Source organism: Nipponia nippon, unplaced genomic scaffold (assembly GCF_047370975.1).
Source record: "Nipponia nippon isolate SJK-2023a ecotype South Korea unplaced genomic scaffold, ASM4737097v1 scaffold_9, whole genome shotgun sequence".
Classification (NCBI taxonomy): domain Eukaryota; kingdom Metazoa; phylum Chordata; class Aves; order Pelecaniformes; family Threskiornithidae; genus Nipponia; species Nipponia nippon.
In genome coordinates this window covers 38,519,562-38,528,179 of record NW_028262413.1, presented here as the reverse complement: position 1 = coordinate 38,528,179, position 8,618 = coordinate 38,519,562, and positions in this window count along the sequence as shown.

Sequence of the window (8,618 nt, the reverse complement as noted above, 5' to 3'; positions counted from 1 at the left end):
ACTGTAAAACCCAGCAGAGTGGAGAAACAAGTTCTGAAAATACCTGTCTGATGCCCTGCATTGAATAGGAAAGCCTAAAAAACACCTAAACTACTTGGACTTAGTCCAGGGATCTTTGAATAGGGTGCCAGGTCCTCCTTGAAAAGGGTTCACAAGCAGCTTCTGATTAATCAGAAAGCATAGGTTTAAGAAATGCAGCTAAACTAAAAACACCTTTAGAGTTTGAGATACAGCCCATAAGGATTCCATTCAGCCTGCAAGCGAGCATTCATTTCCAAACCGAAATGAGAGTTTGACTCTGAATTGGGAAGGAGACAACAATGCAATAAGCGAAGGAAGGCTGGATCAAAGAGGTTTTGTAGAGAAAGCCAGGCTACATGTTTTGTTCAGAGCAGCATTTACGGCCAGTCCTCCCCATTTGACGGGAGGGCAAGACAATATATAAAAGGGTAAGATTTGAAGTTGGATTAAGTATGCATAGCATGATCAGGTCAGCTTTGAATTACTTGGGAAACTGGGAAAACTATTTTGAAGAGTATGCTGGCTAGTGAGATTTCCACGTAACCTCAGCAAGCACGTTTCTGAAGGTAGACTGGCTTTTAATTTCCCCTTGCCTTCACCCCCCACCCCCCGGCTCCCCATGCCTTTTGGCACTCCTTGGATTACGTGAAGTTGCTAACTTGCAAATGTACTGTTGAAACATCACCCTGTTAAGCTCTAGCCCTGTCAGCTCCGTTCCCTGTGAGCACCCTTCAGCTTTCATGTGCATTCTATAAACAGGTAAAGGAAAGGTAATGCTGTGAAGTGACAGTCTCTCTCTGGTGAGCACTTTGTCTAATTCTGCACTGGTTTAGAGCTTCACAGAAGCACTTGTAGCCCTTTGTATTGTGTCTCTGTGGCTCCTATCCTAAACTGGTAAAACAGACTATGAATTACTTGCCGTTATTGCCTGCAGATGCATGTGTTTAATAAGCAGAGAAGTCCCTTTTAACTCCTGAGTGCAGTACTAAAAGAGTTTGTTAAACTTATGCTTGCCAAAGTCTTTAGCAAAACTCTTATTAGTTTGAATTGTAAGGAGTATCATATAGCAGCATCCTTCTACATTTTTTTGAAACTTCTTTTTCTTTTCAATAAATTAAGGCCAATCCAAACACATCTTAAGTGTGAGCTGATTCTTTGCTTCAGTTTTTTAAATCTTTGGCCACTAATCTTCCTGTTCTATAGTTTCTGCTCATTCAGTGTAGGGATTTCCATAACATGTCCTCTTATTACTGTTATCATTAGTTGCCACCTCTACCACTCTTCTGAAGCTTGCAAATTTAAGTAGAGGCAATCACTGAAGACTGTACACTTAGCGGGTAGTTGCAAGTCCAAGACTGTCAGGGTTGGACTGTGGAAATTAGTTACCACTTCCTGCGAAAGCATGTTGATGTGCTGCTTGAAAAGAGGTCCTAGAAGCACCATGTACTAGAAAAAGCCCAAGCCTTGCCTGTCATACGATGACGTGACTGAGAAAATTCAGTACTTTCAAAGCTTCCCTGTTGACTTTTTGAGTCAGAGTGTCAGTTTCTTAAGATGTATAGCACATTTCCTACTCATTCCCTGTCTGCAACTCTCCTACCACAGACTAGCATTTCTCAAGTCCAGAAGCCCAGCCTGCCCTTCTCATTGAAGCCTAAAGCTATAAACCTAGCTACTAGTGAGGTGACTGTCAAGGATGAACTGAACCATCCTGGTTTTTCACCTCTTCTTTGTATCCATTCAAATTCAGAAAGAGCTAGCCTTAACGTTTGTTCAGTCACAATAATAAACTGCAATGGCTTCCTAATTCTTTAAAAAAAGAGGATCCTTAAGCTGCAAATAACACATTATTGTTAAGGTCTGTACTGAGCAACTTACACTGGAGTAAAACTGAACAGACAAAAAGATTTCAATCTGAGTTCTCATTTTAATTCCAAAATTATTATTTTTAATTATAGTCATTATACAAGCCCTTTTCTAGAAAAATATTTCTTATCTGAATCTGCTGATTTATAAGAATGACGGTATATATATGCACTCCATGCATAGTTAATTTATGCACACATATCAATAAATAGTATACTTGCATACGCATAGGGCTGCTTATTCATGTTAAACCTAATTCCACTCTCATTTATGGTAATGTAAGTTGGGAGTAATTTCAATGAATTCAGTAGAACAGGGCATATAATACTGGAGTCATGTCTCAACAAGGATTCTAAGTTACGTGTGTGAGTACCTAGGCTCATGTTGGCTGCTTATACTGCTTTGTAATTGCTAGCTTACTGAAGCAGGTCAAAATATAATACTTTGAAAGAACAAATAAGTTTTACTAATTTCTATGCCCCCATCCCCACTATAACTGACTAGTTTGCAGCTATATTTCTACATGACCAATGTAACAACTGTACTATGAAAAGCGTTATCTTTGCTGGCAAGATAGCATGAGACAGATCCTGTGTAGATTGTAAAACAGTAACTCTGAGCTCTGCCAGTTTAGGCAAATTCAAAATCTGGACAGATAGACCTTATGACATTCAGACAGTCTCCAGCCAAAAATTCTCAGAACAAAATGTGTGAGTGCATGGTGTATAGAGATGTGGAAGAACCAGGAGCCGCCAGAGTGACTTCAGAAGAAACGCTAGGAAAACAACATAACTTACTAGAGAGGAGACACGTTATTGCTGCTCTGGGAAGCCGACATCTGCACCTCTGTGTGGGATGATATAAACCTTACGTTGGATTCCTGAGCACAGAGAGGCCATGTGCAAGTGAGAGGTACACGCAGGCTTCTCAGGCTGTGAACAGCTTGAATAGAGCGTGCTCCAAACTAACAACTTGCCTAATACTGTCATATGCACAGAAATGCAGAGCTCATTAATAATATCTACAAAAATGAGGGCTTATCTCTCTTCAGAAAGTCACTATGCAGGGCTTCCAGTATTCACTGATGTCCTATGGACTGTGAGCCTCTCTGCCTTCCTAGGCATATGCAGGAAAATATCATTTGAGTGAAATCATCTACTTAGCTTGCTTTCCCAGCACTCTGCCTCCCCCTGCTTTAGCAAAAAGCCATGTCTTTACCCCTGTATTCAAAGGCTGGAGTAGCTAGAGCTTCTGCTGTGCCCATCCTTCCCCTTCAGCTATTTCATCTCCTTCCTTTCCCGGGGGGGGCCACGACACACATGGGTTTCTTTCACTGCTGTGGAGTTTGACAAAAATCTCCAGGCTCCTTTTGCTTTTTCTCAGCCTTATCTTGCACAGAGAAGAGTAGTAGCTGGAAATGAAACTGGGGGGCTGTAATTTGGAGAGCAACCACAGGGTGGTTCCAAAGGGTGAAGGAGTGCATGGAGCACATAGTTGCTAATGTGGGTGATGTTAGTGTACTTTTGTGCATTACGACCGTTCACAGAGAGAGAATCTTTTCTGAGGAGTTCCTTCTAGAGTACTATTTGTGGCAAAAAGGGAGGAGATCTATCTTTGTTGAAGAAAACAGTAGGAACTGAATAGAGGAGAACCCATTCTGGAAGCTATGTGGGCATGAATGGCCACTGCCAGTGAGCGGGTGATGATATTGTGGGAGATGAAGCAGGAATGGAGAAAGATCTGCATGTTGAAGATGAAAGGGAAAATTTCTGTATTCTCTCATTTGCTTTCTCTGTTCCTACTCTTTTCCCTGTTGTATTTGAGAAGGCTATTCTCTCTTCTTTTTCCTGTATTCTGTCATGATAGAAGAAAAAACTCTTGGAAGGGGACAGCTGGAAAGCAGTCTCAATTTCTCGGCCATATTTTTGCAACACTCTTTATGGTAAAGGGATGGTAAAGGTCCCCTCGCTTGGACCATGCAGTTCAGCTGTAAGGAAAAAAAACCAGTGCCTCCTCTCACACTGGGCTGCCAGCACTGCATTACACACTCTTTGCTCTCTTGCTAGTGCCCTTGAGCAGATGTAATGTGAGCCTGGTACGTGCTCTGAGGATGCATTCTTCATGCCGAGGAGGGGAAGGGCTATCTACAGGTAACTGAGCTGGTTTGGATCTCCAGAGAGCTGCGTGAAAACTCCAGCCACAACTCTAACTTTCTGTTTAATGTTAAGCAGAGATCTGTAAAGGCATTTTATGCCTCAGTCAGAATAGTAGTTTCTGACCTCGTAAGAAAATTGTGAGAGTAACTGAGCTAATAAAGGCTTGGATGTATGCTGTGATATTGCAGAATGTGTAAGAATCCAGTTCTGTAAAATCCTTTTTGCGTCCCTATGGAAGATTATTGCAAAGGTAGTTTTTGGATGACTCCCCTACTCTTTAATTCCTTATTTTTAAAAAAAATCTTCAGTATTCATAAGAAATCAATTCCTTGACCACCAGTCTTTTTGTTTACAGCAAAATGGCAATAAAAAGTAAATTACTCTGTTTTCAGAGCTACAGAGCAATAGCCACTGTTTGATGTCAACTCCCATCCCCTTTCTATTACCCTTCTGTGTGACTGAAAGAAATCAATCTGTTGTTAAACTGGCATTTATTTTGTTTTACACGTCAGGCTATTATTGCGGGGAGTGGGTGATTTTTTTTGGGCCATTTTCTGAGCGTGTCCTGTGAGGACATGTTCAGCATGGGTATGCGCTGCTGCACTCTTCTGGATGGAATTAGAACTGGCCAGACCAGCCTTTTCATTGCTAACAACGGAAGGTGATTCTGGTTCTGCCACATGGCAGATACCTGTGTAAAATCTACACAGGCACGCTTTAAAAAAATAAAATCTAAATTTTCTTTCCTCTTGTTTCAAGAGGTTCGTAGCAGTAATATCCCAGGCAATGCCTAACTTGACATAGATTCCTACAGCACACTGTATTTTGTGTTATGAAGCCTGTTGGTCATTGTCACAGACCAAGATCATGAATTGTGCAGCACAAACCAACTGTTACTGCTTCAAACTTCGAGAAAATAAATACACATGATCATTTTAAGTAATGGAAATATATCAAGTGTTGCACATCTGGTTTCAGGGATGCATATAACCCAGACAAAAACAACAGTCAAACAGGGAAAGTAGAATAATTTCCAGGTCAGTAATAATAACTGTACACACAACGCTCGGGGGAAATCAAGCATGTGTATTTGCATTCAGATATGTACTGCAAACTCAAGAAGTCTGCATACCCTTCTATAAAAGCATGCCAAAGTTTCTTTGAAAAGTTGTGTTTTTCATCACATTAATTACATGTTGGATTTGGGTAGAAGACCACCATCGTGATATTACATCAATAACTTTTGCACTAATATAAATATCACAAAGAATCCTGCAAATTAAGTGAACACACTCCATCCCAGAAATCTGTGCAGAACATGGTTGAGCAGAGCAAACCAGAAATATCATCCTACTTGGCACCCTGTTCCTGGAATTTAGACTACCTCATGAAGCAGTGATGCTCTTCTAGAAAGGGAGAAGATATCTTTCTGATTTCTAACTTCTCCTTTTGTATTTATAGTTTTTATCTTTATATTAAATCACAGTTCTTTCTTAGATTTATTTCTCCTGTGCTTTAACATGGATGTAAGTGGAAAACTAATACAGTGCCTTTGAAAATCCCCAAATTGCACAAATTCTGTGAACAGCAAAGAGTGAACCCCTTTCCTAACTTAAGATCAAAGGAGAGTCTCAGGGCATTTCAAATGAAGATAAAAATGTTTAATTCTGTGTACAGAAAATACTTTCAAGTGAAACATACATTGGAAAGAGAAAGCTCCCTCCCCAGTGTTTTGGCCTTGCAGCCTCTCTAAAGGCTGAGACTGAGTCACAAGTAGAATTTGAATGCTTTGTTTGTTGTTGCTCTTCTTGTCTAAAATAATTATAAGCTGCTATGTTAATGGAAGAAGGTTACTGTATGGAAGAAATAGCTAGGGGTAGTTGGATATTCAAGACATTTGTATGCTTTATAGAAGCTATGTCTAAGCTGGAGGACAGCCCAAGTTTCCTGATCCGGGTGCACGACCCTGTGTCCATCCCGGTGCAAGAGTCAACTTACAGCCGCCTTGTGTCTTAAGGACTAGGGCCCTAAGGCATACAAGGGCATGCACCTAGGGTTATTTTCATTGCGAACTGCATGGCCTAAAATGTGGCAGAATAGTACAGTCGGGTTGGGTGTCCTTTCAGGTTTTTTTCTGCGTAACACAATGATTGACTTTTTCATCCCACTTTTCCAACCTAGGGTCCTGGCACCAAGTGCTACACCGTGCTTAGCAGCTCTGTGGCTTCTTTGCACCAATGCAAAACTTCAGAAGTATAATTTGATTAAATGAAGGGGAAAACAAATGTATTTTTACTCTCAGTCCTGAGAATTCTTACAGAATCTAAAGCTAAGTGGCAATTAGAAACGTGAGAAAAAGGACCCAAGCATAGAGAAATTAGTGCCGTTGGCATGTTACAGTAAATGTGGTTTGGGAATGCTCAGATATTCAGCATTGTATTCCTCCAGCCAGCCCAAAACGTAATACATTATAATTCTAAGTGTTGTTAATATTCCGGTTTTATCTGTTGTTTACAGTGCGAAAACCAAGCCCCGTGTTGCATCCTTACTCAAGCACTATGTTACGAGATCTTTCTCATGTGGACTGCGATATAAGGAAAAATTCTTCACATGATCAAATCCCGGCCTTCCTACATATTTCCTCAGGCCTTTTGTCCTGAAAAGCTGACACTCATTTTTAAAGTGCTAACTTTGAGTAATATTAAACAACAGAAGTATATTATTTTTTTAATTTTTAGAAATGAATACTGTCTGTGCAACTTTATCATGCATGAAATTGACAGTGGCTGTTGGAATTATACTATCTAATCTGTTGAAAGCCTTGAATTCACACCTGCTGGTAACTGAATTAATAGCACTCAGTTTTGTAAAACAGCTAAATAATGGCAGTATTACGCCGAATATCTGACAGTTGGAATACATATGAGTTCTCTTCTTCTGCAAGTATTGAAATATTGCTGAGATCTTAATGTTCATGGCTCCGAAAACTGAGAGTAAAGAATTGGAATCTCATGACTTGCTCCTTTCTCCACATTGTTCAGCAATGTTTTTTTCTGTTGTTGAGCACTTTTTCTGTTGTTTCCTCGTGCTGTGTTAAAAGCCTGGGCCACATTCCAAGTTTACAAGTGAGGATCTTGTATAATTTGTGCACTTCTGCTTCTGTCTTCTCATATTCCCAGATTCTGCTCACACACAGAAAACTTATATCTCTGCTGAAGTCAATACAGAGGGGGGAATTTTTTTTTTTTTTCCAGGCCAATGAGTGAGTTTCATCAATAGAAGGACACCTTTAAATGTTTTGCTATAGCAGGTGTAAAGCAGAAGAATAGATGTTGGGGGAAGATGTGGGCTAAAATGGCTCTGAACCTCTCTGCTAGATTTTTTCTACAAAGAACACATGCCAAGAAAAAAGACCCACAAACCCCCTTTACTGGTTGGATTATTCATCATGTTCTGCTACGTTCATGGTCCATTCTTGCCCTATTTTCATTTCTTGAAGGAGCTATAGCCTACTGAAAGGCCCTAAATTTTGCAGCAGCAAGAAAGGAGGCACCTAACTCTTTTTTATGGACCTGAACAAGGACAGAAAGTTCCTCAGTCTCTCTGCTTCTTTCACATGAAGTGAATATAAGAGCCACTTTTGGACACACAAGAGAGCCAATGCGTCTTTTTTCTTCTTTTTCTGTTGCTCATCTTTTCTTTACTTGATACTTTTCTTCTGCATCTTAGTCCCTCATATGGTCTTGGTCTGAAGATCTTGGCTCGTGGAAACATTTTGGGACAACGTAGAATGTTTATGGAAAACAAATAAAAAAGCAGTAAGAAGGAGAGATATGATCAATTGGACTTACTGTCCCAGGCCACAGTGATACTTGTGTGGTAGCTGCAGAGCTTCAGAGGTGTTAATGAAACAGTCTCTGTCATTCTTGGGATAAAGGAGAATATTGCTGTCCTTGGCTTTAGAGAAAAGGAAGGATAGTTTCCTCAGACGCAGTCTCTGATATTAGCATGACTTTTAGGTAATTTTCAGAGGTTCTGAACATCCATAACTCCAAATTAAATCTTTGTGTTGTTCCCAGACAATCCTGCCTCCCATTGTAGCTTCTTCCAGGGTCTTTCAGTTATAAGATTATCCAGCAGGGTAGAAAGAGGAGGGAGTTTTACCTACAATGTCATCCAGACTTGCAGCAGCTATGTGGGAGGACAGCATCTAACTGCAAAGTATCGGAACTGGAATTGAATCCTGATATCCAGAGGTTAAGCAGGTCTGCCTCTTATCTCCCTGCTATCATAATCACAGTATGTTTTTTCAGCTAAACGCAAGGTAGCAGGACAGATTGGATTATGGTGAGTTCCCCAAAAAGTCAACATACCATCTTAAATCAGAGACAATACTAACAAAACAAGAATCAGCTTTAGCTGGAATACAGGTATTTGCTGGGAAAGAGGGAGTGAAACATGAATCAAATTCTACCCTGAGTTTGCAAACCAAAGAACTACTGAGTTGCAAGTGAGTTTTTTCAAAGGACTGCAAGAATATCTACTACAGTACCAAGGGACTTCTGTCTCATGGTG